General features: G+C 40.9%; 1 protein-coding gene across 26 annotated transcripts in view; it reads right to left on the bottom strand.

The window, feature by feature from the left end:
- Nucleotides 1-19924, bottom strand: part of ADGRL2 (adhesion G protein-coupled receptor L2) — a 694457-nt gene that overhangs the window by 191865 nt on the left and 482668 nt on the right. For 5 of the 26 annotated variants that reach the window (XM_073007177.1, XM_073007184.1, XM_073007186.1 and 2 more), the window contains exon 1: nt 3986-4123. The exons of 2 other annotated variants lie outside the window; for them this stretch is intronic. The gene's annotated coding sequence lies outside the window, so the exon portion shown is untranslated. Of the gene's footprint in view, nt 1-2816; nt 3667-3985; nt 4124-4294; nt 4314-4544; nt 4683-19924 lie in introns of those variants that run through there. 19 more of the 26 variants (XM_007978189.3, XM_073007185.1, XM_007978183.3 and 16 more) reach the window with 10 other exon arrangements.

Genomic DNA, 19924 nt, shown 5'->3' on the forward strand with positions numbered 1-19924 from the left:
GAATTATCTCTATTTAAGTATAATTCACAAAAAAATTGAATCTTCACTTAAAAAAAACTTTTCCAAGCTTCTATTTGCAACAGAAGTTGTGTCAAGTTCATTTGAGGTTTTAATTTTCAACATCTTCCACTGACTTTTTCCCTATTAATTTAGCACATAAAAAAAGAGGTTTCCTACGTGTACAAATGAGTCTTTTAATCACAAAATTTCTATTGTTTGAGAGTAATTAAAAACTAATTAAATGCCCTTTTCATTTTACTAATAAAACAGTGTAGTTTCTAAAAAAGTATTAAGTTAGAAGGAAAGGCTTTCTCACTCTCTTACACTGAAGGGACCCCAAAAGACAGGCAACAGTGACTATCATAAAACAAAAGGTCACTCTTTTTCTAGGAACAAACCATTTTTCAATAGAAAATAATTGTCTTGCCATTTGCAAGGGCTCCACAGCAATAGACAATGTTTTTGGCTCACATAATTACAAAACAGTAAAAGTTCAGAAACACAGCCTGAATCCACCTCCCTATTTTCACCCTTTACAATTCTCATTGCCCTTTGGGCCTCCGCTTGGAAGCAAAAGGAAGACAGGCTGAAGTTTTCTCAATTGAGCTAAAGCTAAGAAACCTTTGATATGCTAATAGTCCCCTTCAAACGGTAAGAATTCACACTTGCATTAATTCAAACAATTTGTGCAGAATGATGTGAAATGGCACCTCTTTTAGAGGCAAACAACAAAAGGAGAGAATCGGAATGTCTGAAGAAACTAAACAACAGAACATTTGTTCTGTAGTATTCTTTCTATTATGCATAAATTTACGGAAGGGTGGAGGGAGAGACAACAAAAAGTCCCATAACACACCTGGACAGAAGTAAATTTTCTTTTAAAGGGTTTCTCAAGCATTACAAAGATACAAAATTTAAAGTTACAAAGTACCCTTACTTAGGTCAAAACAGTCCCATCACAAGTTGGAATGTTGCCACAGATAAGTACCAAAACTATTCTATTTTTCTGCTATGGATGCACATTGCCTACCTTCTAAGGTTTGCCCAAGATCAAACCTAACTTAGCAAGAGACATCCCAACAGGTAATTATTTACCAAAGGATGTGACTTTCTTAGTTGTGCAACTTCGTTGAGCAAAGAGCAAACTCGGTGGGATCCGTTCCAGACATAGTGACAGGGAAATGAATGAATCAACCACGTCCGTTAAATCTGTGCCTCTGGAAAGGGGAAGAGAAGTGCACGTACTGAGAGAATGCAGAATAAAATCACAGAATTGAGGGAGGGGTGGGGAAGAGAGCGCCTTAGAACCTGGCCTTTGTAACGGGAACCATATGGTTGGTAGCTGCGGCTCAGACGCTCCCAGGCTGCTTGGGAGAAGCTACTAAGCAGCCTGACACCTTTCAAGAAACAGGAGGAGAATATTTCCTCGGTCTGAATCTGAGACAACAGTTTGTATCAGGAAGAACGGAATGGGGGGCGGGGAGAGGGAAAAAAGATGAGGGGGAGGAGTCCCTAAAAAGAGAAAGGCTATGATAGATACCGCAGGACTTGTCCCTCCAACTATACTTTGAGAGCAGAGTGAACAGAGGATTTCAGAGGGGGGAAAAAAAAGCCTCCACTCAGCAACACTTTAGCATTAAGTAAAGCTTCCAGCGATTTCCCCTCACCCCAACCCCGCAGTTTGGCGAAAGGAACAAACTTTATGGGTACCAAGCGCAGAAGTCTCGCAGGCGCGCCTCCACACTGCTGGGGCGCTTCCATGGTTTGGCTCGCCCTCGCCCACTCTGCCTGAGGGTCGCCCCAGCCAATCAAGGAGCCCACGCTCGGACAGCGAGGGGGTCTCCCCTTCCCTCGCGCTCCTCCCACGCCTTTCTCTAGCCGCCACTCCCCAATGGCACCCCCATCCTACAAACCAGGCTCCCGAGGCTCCCTGCCCCACAGCCACTCCAGCAGCATACACCCCGTAACTTCTCCCGCAGGCCCAACGCGGCCCGCTGCTGCCCTCTCACTGCGGGTCCGGGAGGCTCTCTGCCCTCCCCGTGGCCCACCGGGCCCCTGGCCCCTGCACCCTCCTGCCCCACGAGGCCGCCCTGGCGGCACCAGCCCAGCCGCTCCCAATCGTAGAAAGCCCCGGCGGCGGCCGGACCACATCTGGCTGCGCTTTGCTGTCATCCTCGCCTCTCCACACCACCTAACCATCGAAGAGAAGAAACAGCAACCCGTAAAAACTCGTCCAAGCCCTCCCCCACCGTCCACTTCCCCCGAACTCGCTCCAGCGGCTCAGCGTCCGGGCTGCACTTACAGCCCGGGACAGGAGGGCAGGCGAGCGAGGCACTGGCTTGGCCCCGGGCCCCAGCACCCGGAGCAAATAAGCCCAGTCGAGGGCGCGCTTCACAGTCCTCCTCCCCAGCCCACCAGTGAAAGGACGGGCGGCAGAACCTTCCGACCCCAGGCTTTTATGAAATTTAAAAATGCATGGCTACCGGAGCTTCATCCTAACCCCCCTTGCCAGCGCCCCCAACAACTAGACTGATGCCTGAAGAGCGTTACAGTAGCTCCACGAGAAAAGGAGAAGCCGGCTGGACCGGACTGAGAGTTCGGCGGATCGATTTCCGAGAGGAGGTTGGGGGCAGGGAGCGAGCGGCCCAAGCAAGCGCGGGTCTCCCCGTGGCCCGGACGAACATAAACAAACAGCCGAGTCCCACTAACCCGCGGCTCCCTCTGCCTCCGGCATCCACCCCCGGACCGGAGGCGCAAAGCAAACAGGTCTCCGAAGCCAGGCACAGAGGCACATTGTTCGCTCCTGCGGCTCTTACCTCCGTCTACGAGCGCGCCCCGGGGGAGGGCCGTCTGGCCCGGGGGCCGCGCGGAAACAGGCGCGGAGGGCAGCGGCGACCCCGGCCGGAGAGGGCCGAGGCCGGCCGCGAGCGGGTCGTCGGCCGCCGAATCCGCGCGGGAGGCAACGCTGCGGCTCCCCGGCCGGACACTGCGCCGCGGCTCGGCGCGTCCTCCTGCTCGGCCGCCGCCGCCTCCAGCCGAGCAGCCAGCGCCGGGCAGCTCCTGGGGTTAAGTCAACATTTTCCCGCAGTTTCCCATACGCCGCTCTTCGAGAGGTCTTTCACACACACGCACACACCCCCAGACCGCACGCTCCCTTAGGAAAAAAAAAATCGGGAATCAGAGCGAAAGGGGTGGTGGAGGCAAAAGCCTGACAGAGGTGCGCAGACTTGGGAGTCCCTTCGAAGCGGCGGGCGGGCGAGCGCCGGCGGCGCGAGGCCAACTCAGTTTGTCAGGCGAAGCCCCTCAGCCCCCACAACGCCCGGCCGGACTGGCATCCCTCGCGCCGACACTGCGGCCTGGGGCGGGAGGCGGCGGCGACCCCTCCTCACATTTCGGATCTCCCGGCCGGGGCTGAGCGGTGGCCACTGCCCCAAGCAAGGCTGGCGGCGCAGACTCGGACTCGGGGAAGCAAGGAGGAGCCGGGAAGAGCCACGCCACGCACAGCAACTGAGGGGAGATGCCCCCAACAATCCCAAGGAATTCTCTGGTAAGCTCCCGATTTCGCTCCAGCACCTCTGCGTGTGTGTGAGCGGAGAGAGAGTGAGAGGCAGCGAGAGGGAGCGAGAGGGAGAGAGGGAGAGACGGGGGAATGCGAAGTCCTGACACAGACTCTCCGCGAGGTCTGAACTGGAGTCACCTCCAGCCTCCTCCTCCTCCTCCTTCCCCCAAATCCGCCCTCCCCGCCAGTTGGGCTAATCATATAAACATACTAACGTGTACAGCGGCAAAGGACAAATCTCTCCCTCCTGATTTTTCCAGCAAGGGGCTCGGGCAAACTCAAAAGATTACAGGCAGCTAAGTACAAAACGTGGAGCAGATAATCTATAACTCATTGCCGCCCAATGGCCATTTTCCACTCCATTTGAGCAGCTGCTGCTGCCGTGCGCCCGAGTGGCGGGGAGGGGGAGCGAAAGGGTATACTTACGGGTTCGAGCCGTTAGGACGGCGGTGGCGGTGGCCGAGCAGCCGCCCGAGGACCTGGCCGGCCCCGGCTCCGCCGGCGGGGCGGCCGCAGGGCTGTCCGGGCGGCGGCGGCGGCGGCGAGGGACGCGCGCGCACGGCCGTGGAACGCGCCCCGGAGGCGGCCTGCGCCAGCTTGCGCCCCTCCCTTTTTCTCCCCTCCCCGTCGGCTCTCGCTCCCCCTACCCCCAGGTCCCCAGGCTCTACCTCCAGCTCCCCCCATCAACACACCCATTCAACCGCTACCCCCAGCCCACCCCAAAACTCCACTCACTGCGCGCTGGCTCCTCCGCGCGCTCCGCCGGCGCGCGCTCTCCATCCTGTGCACACACATGTACTTTAAAAACATTTATTTTATTTCTGGAGCGGGGTGAAGAGTATTTGGGAGAGCGCCGCGCAGCGCGGCGCTCAGAGGCTGGGCGCAGGGGGGTGGCCGGCGGCTCGGGGCCCCCTCCCCTCTAGGCCCAGGAGCTTGCTCCCGGCCTGGACTTCGGAGAGGCGCCCGGGATGTGTCTTTCACCCACCCCGTCTCCAGGTTTTCTCTTTTCTCCACGCACCGAGCCGAAGGCCCCGAAACTTTTAGTTTCCGCAGCCCTCCTTTTGTGTAACTGCTTGGAGGAGAAAGAACGTCTGTTCGCCGCGGCTGCCTCCGTCCGGCTGCGGCGCGCGGGGGACGCTCCAGGGTTAATGCGTCTTTGATACCTGAGATTTCCGGCGCACTCGTTAATGAAAGTTACATTTTTTAAAATTGCGATGATTTTTTTCTTTGTAGTTACGTAGAGCCAGCGAAACTTTGACTTTATTGACTATATTTCACAAGAGCGTTTTGTTTGTTTTTGATTAAACTCACCAGGATAAGCAAAGGAAGGAAAGGAGACTACAAGGCTCTTTACTCTCAAGTATAGTCACAGTGCTGTTAGGTCTGTTTCCCTCATTTCCTTACATTGAAACTGCTTTTGCTCTTGTCCTCTGAACACACTTCCTTGCCCCTCTCCGTTGGCAATGTGAGCAAACAGCCAGGCAGAGCCAACGATGGACCTAAACTGAAAGGAACAGAGCAGGACAGTGCGAATCACGCTGGAAAAACGTTTAAAAGTCAGTTTAAGTGTCCTGTGCATGCCAGAAAATTCAAACATGGATTTCTTTTTTTTTAGTTACAAAATTTCTGAGATGGAAGCAGCTATGTTTTCAAATGTATTTGTAAATCACTGATTCTACTAATGAATGCAGCTATCAATTAAAGAAGCATATTTACCTTGGTTTTCAAGAAAAAAAAAAAATGCTTCTCCAATATTTAAAACCTAGAAACTAGTATAAAACTTGAGCTGCGTTGCTTTCAGAAACAATATGTACTCTTTGGTGCTGCAGGAATGTTGCAGGCATCATACTTCAGGAATCATTCCAAACAATGTTATTAATATGCCAACAGCAGATTGTTCAAAAGACACGAAGATCCTAAATACCTATCAGTATTTCGTCAGAAAGCCAGATGGGTGTAGTACTAAGTAAGTCCAATCCAACTACTGGTCAAATTTGTTCTTGACTTGTAGGAAATCATAGGTTAAATGTACATGTGTCCAAATAACTAGAACATGTTCTTTTGGTGGGTTCATTGTAATTCTCAGATTAAAAAAAGAGCCTTTGATCATCTAATTTCTTCTACCTGATGTACTGATGTTTTAGTATTCTCACTATTTCAAAAGATAAAGGAGCAACTTAGAGCATTGGTGCTTTAAACTACATACACACTTCCATCTGGAATTTCTTACATAATTCAAATATTAACCATGCAGGATATAAACTAGTCTGGATAAAGTACATTTATGCAAAGCTGGTGCGAAACCTTATGACATACCTAAGTTTTTACGTATGTCAAAATGCATACATACAACAGATCTACCTAGAAAAATTAAATCAGGCTACTTCAAGTCATTGAAAAGAAGACAGAATTACCTAATTCTCAGACCTCAGAGGTAATTTTATGATCTCTCTAGGAATGTAAAATTATTTCATTCAGGATTGCGAAAGAGAGTATGTCAAACTAATAGTAACTTACATTTACCAAAATATTTTAGCCCTTACATTTGTTCATCTTTGAAGGTTTTCACTCATCTGGGCACCATTCACAAGAAGCCCCAGTGAGTGCATACATTAGTCTAATCCTATTTTCTTTTGGGAAGCAAAACTTAGGCTGAAGTTTTTATTTAGTAAGCTTAGTAAGTAATCAATAGACATTTTTGCCTGAATTAAGCTGGCCATATGTTGGCTCATTTACTTATTTATTTAACTCTCTCAGAAATAATCTCTGGAAAAACCCATTATCTATCTGCATCATATATTTGATATTCTTCGATGCTCAGGACGTAAGTGAATCACTCTTCACTATATTCTTAAAGAGACACAAAAAAGGAGGATGCTTGGAAGGAGGACAAATTTATCAAAAGTGAATTAAAATTATACAAAGTAGAAAAATGCCCCATACAAGTTTCAAATCTTATTTCAATAGGATGTGTATTCTATAGAGTTCAAAGTGTTCCACACTTTTTTCCTAAAAATATAATAGACTTGCTAGGTTTTAAAATTACATATAAAAATACTCTTTGTGTAAGACAATGTTTTAAATATTAAAGATTTTTAATTCTTTTTTTATTCTTTAGAGGTAATCCTTCAACCTTCTTTGTATATCCACAAAGAAGAATTGAAATAGTGTTTAATTATATTGCTAGATTCAAAATTAAGCTGTTAGCCACAAACCTGCCATTACAAAGGAACACGTAAAAGACGCACACCATAGAGTATATCTACATTCAAAAAACGTAATCTTCCTGGCACTGTCTGACAATTCATAACATAATTTATAACAATACAGGTGTTATGGTAGAAAAAAAACAAAATGAGAAGCTTAATAATATCTACAGTCGTGTGCAAGTTAAGGACAGTTGGAGTATGTTATGCATTCCCTGCAATCCAATCAATTTAATTACTCAATCTATATCTTTAAGTAATGACAAAATCACTGACTTATTCATAATAGTTGCTAATTGTTTTTTAAAATAAATTCTACAAAGGACAAAGGAAACCCCCATTTCCATTTGTTTTATGTTAAATCAACATATAACCCACTCATAGTGATTTCATTCAAAGAAAACAGAAGGAACTCATTAGCTTATGTGGTTAGAGAGATTGATGGGCTTCAAACATTTTAACCATACATGTTTTTTCCAACTGTAGAAACTCACGTTTTTAATTTAAGCAACCTTAAGAAACTGAAGATTATTTTATTCAATGGGTTCATGTGTTTCTGGTACAGAAATTATGCTAATTTTTAAACCGAGGTTTATCATCTAAGTATCTTTGTTTAGAGGGAAGTGATCAGGCACTTGTTAAAATATACATAAGAATAACAGTAGTTTGAGTAACAAAGAATCTGAAATAGTATGAAAATGGACATAGGTGCAGAATATTGTGATTAGTGTAAGCCAATAGAACACAGTATCACTTTCACTGCCCTACTCTGGCAAATGGCTATAACTAAGTCACTTCTAAAAGGGTCAGGGTTGAAGGGAAGAGGTATTGAGGCTTGAGAGTAGGCCAAAAACTGCCATTAAGTTTGAGCAACACAGTTATAGAAAACTATTAAGGAGGGAAGGTTGTATCTATTATGGGGAGTGTATTTTTGCCTGTGATTAGAGTTTGTGAAAGTTCTCAAAATAAACAAAAAAACACGTGGAATGACTCTCATTTCTAATTCAGAAATAGAAATAAAATTAGCTAGATTATATCCTAAACCTAACTCAGTTCCATTTTCTTTATCATTACTTGTCAATGATGCTTGGTGCTGAAACTAGTTTTTCCTATTCTAGAAAATAAACTACGTTAAAGCTCTAGAGCAGATCAGAGCAATATATGAATGCCAAACTTAACTAGAACTTGTTGAAAGTTGCTAGCTTTGTTTTCAATTTTTGCCTTGCCATGCATGTAGGCTGAAAAGACATCAAAACTCATTTTCCATAAGAGCAAAAATATATGAAAGCATTTGGCAAAGCCAACAAGGTTTCAGCTATTCTCCCTGCTCTATAGGCTTAGCAAATTTTGTCCAAGAAGGCCAAATCCTATCCAAAATGTAGAGATGCAGTCTCCAAAAGTAATGACAGTTTAAAGTATAATATAAATATAATTAAGGCATATTGTGTTTAATGGTATAATTTAAAAGTATATAATCACATATATTATTAATACCTATCATTTGGTAATTAATACTTTTTTAAAAAAAAGCATCCACTAGTTCAACTGGTAACATGACTTTTTCTGTGCACTGCAAGTGTTAACATATGCATAATTGTATATAAAGATTTAGGAAATTTTTATGTCATTACCATTATGATACTCAAAAGTAAGCAAATTTAGAAAGATATTTCTTATAATTATGGTTCCACTGAGTTTTTTTGTTTTTTGTTTTTTGTGTTTTTTTTTTGTTTTTTTTTTTTTTGGAGACGGAGTCTCGCTGTGTCCCCCAGGCTGGAGTGCAGTGGCGCGACCTCGGCTCACTGCAAGCTTCGCCTCCCGGGTTCACGCCATTCTCCTGCCTCAGCCTCCCGAGTAGCTGGGACTACAGGCGCCCACTACCGCGCCCGGCTAATTTTTTGTATTTTTAGTAGAGACGGGGTTTCACCGTGGTCTCGATCTCCTGACCTTGTGATCCGCCCACCTCGGCCTCCCAAAGTGCTGGGATTACAGGCGTGAGCCACCGCGCCCGGCCTATTTTTTGTTTTTTTTGAGACAGAGTCTGGCTCTGTCGCCCAGGCTGGAGTGCAGTGGCCGGATCTCAGCTCACTGTAAGCTCCGCCTCCCGGGTTTACGCCATTCTCCTGCCTCAGACTCCCGAGTAGCTGGGACTACAGGCGCCTGCCACCTCGCCCAGCTAGTTTTTTGTATTTTTTAAGTAGAGACGGGGTTTCACCGGGTTAGCCAGGGTGGTCTCGATCTCCTGACCTCGTGATCCGCCCGTGTCGGCCTCCCAAAGTGCTGGGATTACAGGCGTGAGCCATTGCGCCTGGCTCCACTGAGTCTTAAACAACTCAAAGTTTTTCTTTCTCATAGATTGTTCCTATAACTCTCATTAATCTCTGTACCTTGAGAATTTTCTATAGTTGGGTCTTACAGATCTTTTATCAATGCTTCTGTCAGACCACAAAGTGTAAGCAAAAGAACACTCATTTTATACAAAGCTGTCTATAAATTATAATAATTTTGTTCATCATAAATATTCATAATCGTGTTTTCTCATTAACAGTACATAGTTTAAAAAAACACCTCCTGCCTTGCACGGTGGCTCACACCTGTAATCCCAGCACTTTGGGAGGCTGAGGCAGGTGGATCACAAGGTCAAGAGTTCAAGACCATCCTGGCCAAGATGGTGAAACCCCTTCTCTACTAAAAATACAAAAATTACCCAGGCACAGTGGCAGGCACCTGTAATCCCATCTACTCAGGAGGCTGAGGCAGGAGAAATGCTTGAACCTGGGGGGCAGAGGTTGCAGTGAGCTGAGATAGTGCCACTGCATTCCAGCCTGGGCACTGGGCCACAGAGCAAGACTCCATCTCAAAAAAACAAAACAAAACAAAACACCTCCTGATCCCTTTTAGTGCCTACAAACCTCCACCACTGTCAACGATGAAGATTAAATTTATTTAAACTTTCTTTAAAATTGTTGAAGGTAAACTAAGAGTAATCTAAAATTATAACTCTTTGAATGAGCAGTTCTTGATAAAGTATCATGTATTGCTTAGGTACAGAACAAAAGCAAAGAGATGGTTAACAGTAGAAGCAACTCTATCAAATCTAAATCCTTAAAGATAACCAAGTAGCAATTTCACAGAATAGTCCAAATTGAATTTTTAGTGCCTCTGAGAATATGACTTTGATTATTCATGTCATAGTTCACGGTAGTATGGCAAAACTTGCAAAGGCTTTTAAGAGTCAGGAAACAAACTCACATACACCCTCTCTGCATTTTAGAAAGTCAATCAAATCTACAATTATATAACACTTATAATGTTTTCATATTGTTTCAAGTGTGTATAACACTTATAATGTTTTCATACATTAAAGTTTTCATAATTATGCAGCATAAAATAATTATACTCTGTGATCCCTTAGTATTTTTTAGACACAAAAAACTTATTTATTTATTTATTTATTTATTTATTTATTTATTTATTTATTTATTGAGACAGTGTCTCACTCCAGCCCGGGCTGGAGTGCAGTAGCACAGTCATGGCTCACTGCAGCATTGACCTCCTGGGCTCCAGCAATCTTCCCACCTCAATCTCCCAAGTAGCTGTGACCACAAATGAGTGTCACCATACCTGGCTAATTTTTTTTTATTTTTTCTAGAGACTGGGTCTACCTATGTTGCCCAGGCCGGTCTTGAACGCCTCAGTTCAAGCAGCCCTCCCAAAGTGCTGAGATTACAGCCGTGGACCACCGCTCCTGGGCCTGTTTCATTTCTGAAAATCTTTTATAGCATACAATTGTGTAACATGAGATGTTTGACTTTGACTTTGCTTGATCCTTCTGATCTATAAATTAACTCTTACTAATATTTTTCATGATTTTTTCTCTAATCAATATAACTATGATCTTTTACTCCACTTTGCTGCTTTATTTTTTAAAGACCTTTATTTGTCATGTACATTTTAGTAAAAATAAATATGTCTGAGCATCTGGAAAGTAGAATAGCAGTTTGCAAAGTAAAATAATGTGTTATAAACCTAATTCCCATCAGCATAGTTTCTTAATAAAAGAACAGAATAGTATCATTCAGGTTTCAACTTATTGAAACTCTTTACAATGCATTCTTAAGGTCAGTATGAAATCAATCACTGAGATCCTAGACCAAACAATGATGTAATAGGCATGTGCTTTTGTGATACAAAAGAATCAGTTTTCTTTCAAATTAGCATCCAAATTTAGAATCATATTAAAATGTCATTCATATCTCAAAGGAGTACTGAAAGGATTCAGTAATGATAAGGTTTTGTTAGGTAATATTTAATGAAAAATTTGGGGAAAAAATGTGTTTTAGGTTAGAAATACAAACACATAAATAACCTATCCAGTCATTATACATTAAAAAGATGTTGCTAAACCATCACCTGGGTAATGTATTCTTTGAGTGGTTTTATTTTAGTGATGGAAATGTGTTTCACTGGACCATCCACACTCTTAGTCAATTGTCCTGGTTACCGAAATCACCTATCTACAATTTAACTAACAAGGATTATTAGTGCATTAAGAGTGCCCCCTTCATTACAGCAGCAACTTTAGTTGCCCTGATAATGATGCCAACTTAATTAGTATTATCTCCTTACTACCCTAATTAATAGCTCAAATTCAAACTATATATTTTTAATTGTTCAAACAATGTAGAATACACAGCAAGAAAAGCTAATTTCTTATTTATTATCTAATGGCAATTGAAACACAATAATTCATTATAATACTGGGTTACTGCTATGTATGAGGAGACGTGTCAAGGAAAGAGGTAATGGTTATAACATAAAAACAATTTTTATAGTTTGTTAAAATAAATTAGAGAAAAGCAGAGTAAAAATGCTGGCTATGAAATGTAAATGTTTGAGGAACCCAAGAATGTGAATTATTTTCAAATAATCTGAATCCCAAGAAGACTATCATTTATCATTTAAAAATAAATTTGTGGGTAATCAAATAAAGAACCTGAAAAATATTTAAAAGAATGAATTTTGACATTTTCATATAATTATTCAATATTTACTTTCTCTCCAATGCCCTGTTGCAAAATGATTTTAAACTTGATATATGTATAAATCAAAATATTTTATGCAGGTGTAGATTTGAGATGATAATGCTGCCCTATTTGCTTATATTGAATATTTCTGTACAGGAGGAAATTATTTAAGGTCAAAAATAGATACTAGATTGAATATTTAGAAAACTATCTTTCCTTAAGAATATTTACTGCTTATCAAAATTTGGAAGTAAAATATTATACCTTATATACTGAGGGAAGTCTGTCTTTGCCTGAATTTTTCAGTTAGTGAGAGAAGTGTTTAAATACTCTGTAGTTAGATTATTAACTTCTACAAAACTGAAACAGATGTGTGTCTTAATATGCCATTAAATTTATGATTTACATAGAACCCTTGCATAGAGCTGAGCAGAGGCCAATGATTCTAATTTGCTCTAGATTTACAATAACCTGATCTGGTTTTTGTAAGTACTGAAACACTTTAAACAAAATCAGAAAGCAGTTGTGCTTTGTGTGATTAAAGATGCAATTCCCTTTGGGGTAATGAGAAAAGTTAGAGCATGTTTCTTTCTTTATGGATGTTTCTATTATAAACAAGAGTGCTATACATTATATATTTTTGTTACTATGATTTTCTTGTTTTTAATTATAAAATAAACCAATTGAATTTCAGTGGAGTCTAAAATTGAAACTATGCCAAAATTTAGCTGAAGAATGTGTACTGAGCCTTATAAAAATCCTTAAAATTTTTCCCAGGGTCGTAAGGTCTTGTTGTATAAATACTAGTTCACCATCATTTTCTAGAGCAAAACATCTTCTGATTAAGACCTATGTAGCAAAAAGACTTGAGTGCAGAATAAATTTTAAGTCAGAGAATGACCTGAGTAAAATTGTTCAGGACTAATGATTACTAGATTCCTATAAATTGCAAATTAAAAAAAGGTCTATTTTATCTCATTACACAAATAATAACATGTACAGCACCATTATTTAAACTTTCTCCTTTGCTTTGGTGAATTATACTTCAGCTGCTAAAAATAAAATCTGTACAAACACTTTATTTTAAATATTGTAAATACTGTTTCCTTAAAAATCAGCCAGGAAATGTTGATATAAACATCATCATAAGCATATGTGTACATGTTTATGTATATAGAAAATAAGCCCATGGGAAAGTATTAATTCATTAAAAGTTTATCTCTCATAAAACCTTTATTAGCCCTTGAAGTCTTTGCCACTTCATATAAAATGATTTATCTTTTGAATAACAAGGTTCCATTAATCTGTTTGACAAAGGAATTTTTAAATCATTTAAATAATTTATTTCAATGAATTATTTAAATTCTGTAAAAAATATATATGCACATGTATATGTATATATCTGTCTATATATTTGTGTTCTGGCACAATATCACATAAGAAATACAAAATGGAATTCAGAATACATTGTCCTTGACATCACCAGTGTGACTTGGTGTTGCTGCTGATGTGTTCTGTGATCACCCACTGTTTGCATAGGACCCCTGTTAGAAGGCCATTTGTGCTACATTTGGCACAACAGGGTAATTTAATGTCAGGGGAAACTTGCACATGATTTTCTATATTCATTTTTAATTTTGCAGTTTTACTAAATTTGTAGGCTGACATATTTTTCAAAATGTAAGGATAATAAAGGCAATTATTCAGCAGTCATAGAAACCTGCTTTCCTCAATTCAGTGCTCTAGGTGCTGCTGGAAAATGGTAAACATACTCCCTCCCCAGAGAAATAAATCATCTGTGGAAACAAAGGAGAAATACGCACGGAAAGGAAACAAGAATATACAAAACTATTTATAAGTTAATACACAAAACTAATTAGGACATAAGGACTTATAGACTATGCTTAATATGCCTGGCATTCTGAAATTTTAACTATATACTATTTCTTCGCAGACTATTCACAAAATTTTCTCTCAAATACATTTTATTCTTGTTCCTTTTTCCCTGAAAATACACTTTTACTCAGAAAAATAATGAAAACGATGAATAATTTTCCAACTTTGGTGAAGTTATAGAATAAATTTTTGACAAGTTATCAATTTTATTTTTAAACCTGCAGGAAAATTAGCTTTCACTTAAGTATATCCTACACAGAACATAATAGGTAATATATATCTGGTTTTTTTTTTTTTTTTACCTGCTCATCTCCTTTTTTTTTGTTTTTTTTTTTTGGAAATTCCATCCAGTTTTTTTTTCCTGTGTGCCACTGTTCCACTGCCCCATTATATTAGGTTTGGGTGGATTCATTCGGGTTTTATTTCAATTTTGTTACCCATCCTATCAACAAATTTCCTTTGGCCTTAATTTACTAAAGAGGACATAATTTCACACATAATAATGTCTCAGTCTGTTTTTGTGGCATGTAGTAAACTTTGAGCTTCCAACTTCTTCCGTCCTCTCACTTTCATCCAACAAACCCAGCTATAACACTGTGCCATCCATTTTATACCAATTACCCACAGTACTCAAACCTTGGGAGGCAGGTATGAGAAGCTCTCAGCAGTCTAATACAATTTTGTGAAGTCTCTGGTCTACCAAAATAGCTCATGACTCTTGGGGAGATAATGGTCTTTTAAAAGTTCCTATTTTTAAAAGATGCCTTAAATTTTAAATTTTAATTAAAAAGAAAAAAGACGCCTCAAACTCCTTTCTAGAACTTAGAACTTCCTCTTGGGAAGCACCACCCTCCCTACTCACATTCTTTTTTTTTTTTGAGATGGGGTCTTGCTGTGTCACCCAGGCTGGAGTGTAGTGGTGCCATCTCAGCTCACCATAACCTCCACCTCCCTGGGCTCAAATGATCCTCCCACCCTAGCCTACACAGAGAAGCTGGGACCACAGGCATGTGCCACCAGGCCGGGTTGGTTTTTGTATTTTTGGCAGAGACAGGGTTTCACCATGTGCCTAGGCTGCCTGCTCACATTTGTGTATCTAGAAATGGCTCCCAACTTTGTATGGCATAGGAAGTATTATACTATTCAGAATGGTATGCACCAATCATACTGAGGTAATTTTGAAACATTTCACTTATTCTCAGAAGCTTTTTGAAGAACAGTGACCTTTTCAGTGTCTAGCTGTAGATGGCTGATGGAAAGTATTTCCGGAACAGATGAGAGTTAGATTCCTATGATGATGAATACCATTGTAATATTTAGTTCAGTGTATTGTCCATATTGTGCAGCACTGCTTTGGCTAATGTAGATATTGCAAGTTGAATAACCTAGAAATCTTATACAAATGTACTCACCACATGTAAACACACACACAAATTTACATTAATAATAAATTTGTTTTGTCAGTTAATTGAAATATTTTTGTAGGGCATATGTAAACAAATTTTAGTACCTGCATAAATTAGTAATTACAATGAAAATTTGAGTATTTTCCAGAATAACAACATTTCTGTGTGTGCTTTAAGTAAAAAGAAACAAAAATGTAGACAGATTGTCAAAGGAGTTTGTAGTACTACTAATCATCCTGTTGAGTGTGTGTTTGTGTGTGTGTGTGTGTGTATGTGTGCATTGGATAGGTGGTAAATATCTCAAGGAAAGCAGGAAATTAAGGCATGTGAATTATTGAATTCAGAAAAGCTGAAATGTTGGCTGTCAATTACATTTTCCCTAGAACACTCTTCTCCTTTATACCTTTCCTGTCCCAACAACTTAGATAAGATAAAGATGTGTCCAGGGAACCTCAGAAATTAGAAACAACAGGATTTACATTTAAGTTTTCAAGGGTTATGTTTTGCACCCTGGTATTTTGGTTTTATTCAAGGGAAAAACATCTTCGACAAATTATACATTATGATAAAAAGTACCGTATTTCCATCGTAGCTCACTTGTGACTCACTAAGTTGTCAAAGCCTGGAACCCTACCTCCAACAACCAAAGAGCCTTTTCAACCAATTTTTCCCTGCCAGATCACTAGAAAAATTTTTATTAATATTATCTTGAAAAGTAAACTAATAGAAATGTCCAAAAAAGGAGATGTTTGGATTTTTTGCTGGCACTTTAAATGCTGTTTCTTTTTGTTTACATTCCTGTTTCACATTTCTTTTTTTTTTTTTTTTTTTTTTTTGGAGACGGAGTCTCTCTCTGTCCCCAGGCGCTCACGGCAACCTCCACCTTTCAGGTTCAAGCAATTCTCCTGCCTCAGTCTCCAAAGTAGCTGGGATTACAGGAGCTCACCACCACACCCAGCTAATTTTTGTATATTTAGTAGAGACGGGTTTTCACCATGTTGGCCAGGATGGTCTTGATCTCCTGACCTCGTGATCCTCCCACCTTGGCCTCCCAAAATACTAGGATTACAGGCATGAGTCACTGTGCCCAGCAACATTCCTGCTTTTAAAAAAAATTTCCAAAATATGTTAGTACAGTATTTCACTATTTAAGAAAATTATACTAAATATCATTTTATCTTTCTTTGATGATGTGGAATTTTTCAGTGTTGAAGAATCATCAAAATGAACATTGATAATCATAGAACTTATTACACATCACTGTATTTGTTGGTTTACTTGTCCTCTTCCCCACATGACTGTAAGCTCCTTAGAATCTCTCTAAACTTTATATGCCCAGCTCTTAGCAAGGCATAAAATAGAGGTCTCAAACTGCTGTGACCTGTATAAAATCTAGCCCACAAATGTAGTTTGTTTGCACCATAGATAGTGGGTCACACTGTCTTTGGTTTTGTTTCATTTTTTAATCTATCATCTGTCAACTCTTAAAAATTAGGAGATTTCCATAAAATTGTGGATTTCCAGACCGGACACCATGGCTCACCCTTGTAATCCCAGCACTTTGGGAGGCCAAGGCGGGTGGATCACAAGGTCGGGAGATTGAGACCATCCTGGCTAACATGGTGAAACCCTGTCTCTACTAAAAATACAAAAAAATAGCTGGGCGTGGTGGTGGGCACCTGTAATCCTAGCTACTTGGGAGGCTGAGGCAGGAGAATCGCTTGAACCTGGAAGGCGGAGGTTGCAGTGAGCCCATATCGTGCCACTGCACTCCAGCCTGGGTGACAGAGTGAGACTCCATCTCAAAAAAAAAAAAGTATGGATTTCCAACTTCTGAAGAAAAAAATAGAAAGATCTGGCAGCATTTGGCATATATTAGGTCGTAGCAACATCCAGGAGGAGAGGCTTTACCTTTTAAACAAAACATGCCCTCTGTGTTAGTCTGTTTTGCATTCCTATAAAGGAATACCCAAGACTGGGTAATTCATAAAGAAAAGAGGTTTATTTGACTCATGTTTCTGCAGATTGTACAGGAAGCTTGATGCTGGCATCTGCTTCTGCTGAGGGCCTCAGGAAGCTTACAATTATGGTGAAGGAAAAGGGGGGAAGCAGACTTGTCACATGGAGAGAGAGGGAGCAGGAGAGAGAGGGAGCAAGAGAGAGATGGGGGAGGTCCCTGACTATTTTCAACAACCAAATCTTGCATGAACACACTACTGCGGGGAGGACCCCAAGCCATATATGAGGGATCCTCCCCCATAACCCAAACACCTCCCACCAGACTCCACCTCTGATACTGGGGACCACATTTTAACATGAGATTTGGAGGGGACAAACATCCAAACTATCACCCTTTCTTACTCCCTGTATTCTCTGTCATTTCTTATTACTCCTCAAAACCAAGGCAAAGTATCTTGTGCCATGAATCACTCCATTTGTGTAATGTTTTATGTTCTATTTTAATAGTGGCATTAAAGGAAATTGAAATGTGTCATCACCCATATTTCTATAAAGTGGAAAATAGAAGATAGATCAAGAGGACTATATCTTTCACCCAGCTGCCCTTCACCCATTATTTTTCTTCCTGGCCCCTATAAACATTTATGTTTGAGCTCTGGTGGTCAATAATTTTTATGTTGAAAAAAAGTGTGAATTATTCTGTCAATAAACATTGTAAGACATGAAGAAATATATTGAATAATAGCAATGGTGCTTTACTTTGTTCAAAGGATTTGTATATGTATTACCTCATTTGTGTTCTTACGTCATAGATCATATTGAAATTATATTGCCCCTTTATTTGTACTGATTGACTTAGTCTATTCTCTATTTATATTCACTTTCACCAGTTTTCTTTTTTCTCCCCACCTGTCATCACTTCCCACCACTCTTCTATTGATGTTTTATCTTACACTTTTTTTTTCTTTTTGAGACAAGTGTCTTGCTCTGTCACCCAGGCTGAAGTGCAGTGGTGCGACCCTAGCTCACTACAACCTCCGCCTCCCAGGTTCAAGTGATTCTGCTGCCTCAGCTTCCTGAGTAGCTGGGATTACAGGCATGTGCCACCATGCCTGGCTAATTTTTGTATTTTCAGTAGAAATGGGGTTTCACCATGTTGTCCAGGCTAGTCTGAAACTCCTGACCTCAGGTGATCCACCCTCTTTGGCGTTAGCCAACACACCCAGCCATTTTTATGTGACTTGTTCAGTTAGTTTCCCTACATGGAAAGGTGCCTTGACAGAAACAAATAATGATTTTGATTATTTTCGTATGACCTAATATCCCATAACTATACTTCACCAAGAGATGACATGAAATAAATCAGACTGCATTAGTCCATTTTCACTGGTGATAAAGAAATAACCGAGACTGGGAAGGAAAGGAGGTTGAATTGGACTTACAGTTCCACATGGCAGGGGAGGCCTCAGAATCATGGCAGGAGGTGAAAGGCATTTCTTACATGGTGGTGCCAAGAAAAAAAGAAGAAGATTCAAAAGCAGAAATACCTAATAAAACCATCAGATCTCATGAGACTTATTCACTACCACGGGAACAGTATGGGGGAAACCACTCCCATCCCCATGATTCAAATTATCTCCCACCGGGTCCCGCCCACAACACGTGGGAATTATGGGAGTACAATTCAAGATGAGATTTGGGTGGGGACACACAGCCAAACCATATCACAGACTTTTTCAGTCAGGCAAATGGAAGTAAACAATCTTTGATGAATTAACATACAGTTTAATAGATGTAGTTAAATAAAAACACAATAGAGCAGAAACCGCCAAAAACACAAAATGTTTTAAGGCAAACAAGGTAAGCCTTCACTAAAAGTTACCAGAAGTAGTTGATAGCCCCAGAGGTGTTTAAAAAATTCTTCCTTAAGATTATACTTTTCAAAGAGGAATATTTGCTTAAAATTGGAATGACTTCCAGAGTTTAAGAATTTTTAAATTTTATTTATATTTATTTATTTATTTATATTTATTGAGACACGGTCTCACTCTGTCTTCCAGGCTGGCGTGCAATGGCACAATCTTGGCTCACTGCAACCTCTGCCTCTGGGGTTCAAGTGATTTTCATGCCTCAGCCTCATGACTAGTGGGATTATAGGTGTGCACACAACACCCAGCTAATTGTTGTGTTTTTAGTAGAGACAAGGTTTTCGCATGTTGTTCAGGGTGGTCTCAAACTCCAGGCCCCAAGTGATCCACCCGCATCAGCCTCCCGAAATGCTGGGATTATAGGCATGAGCCATTGTACCTGGCTACATTAAGAATATTTATTTATTTTTTTTTTTTTTTTTTGAGACGGAGTCTCGCTCTGTCGCCCAGGCTGGAGTGCAGTGGCCGGATCTCAGCTCACTGCAAGCTCCGCCTCCCGGGTTTACACCATTCTCCTACCTCAGCCTCCCGAGTAGCTGGGATTACAGGCGCCCGCCAACTCACCCGGCTAGTTTTTTTGCATTTTTAGTAGAGACGGGGTTTCACCGTATTAGCCAGGATGGTCTCGATCTCCTGACCTCGTGATCCGCCCGTCTCGGCCTCCCAAAGTGCTGGGATTACAGGCTTGAGCCACCGCGCCCGGCAAGAATATTTTTTAATATGCCAAATTTTATGCTGTATTTCTTATTGGTGAGTGTTATTAGTACATTATCATTATTCCTAATTTTCTTTTGTATTTTCTATCTTCATATACAAATTTTTAGTATGATTACAGGCCAACACATTTTCTCATGAAATATAACCCTTTATTTTATTTACATTTATTTTTTGGAGATGGAGTCTCCCTCAGTCTCTCAGGCTAGAGTGCAATGGGGCTATCATG

The sequence above is a fragment of the Chlorocebus sabaeus genome, chromosome 20, assembly GCF_047675955.1.
Source record: "Chlorocebus sabaeus isolate Y175 chromosome 20, mChlSab1.0.hap1, whole genome shotgun sequence".
NCBI lineage: Eukaryota > Metazoa > Chordata > Mammalia > Primates > Cercopithecidae > Chlorocebus > Chlorocebus sabaeus.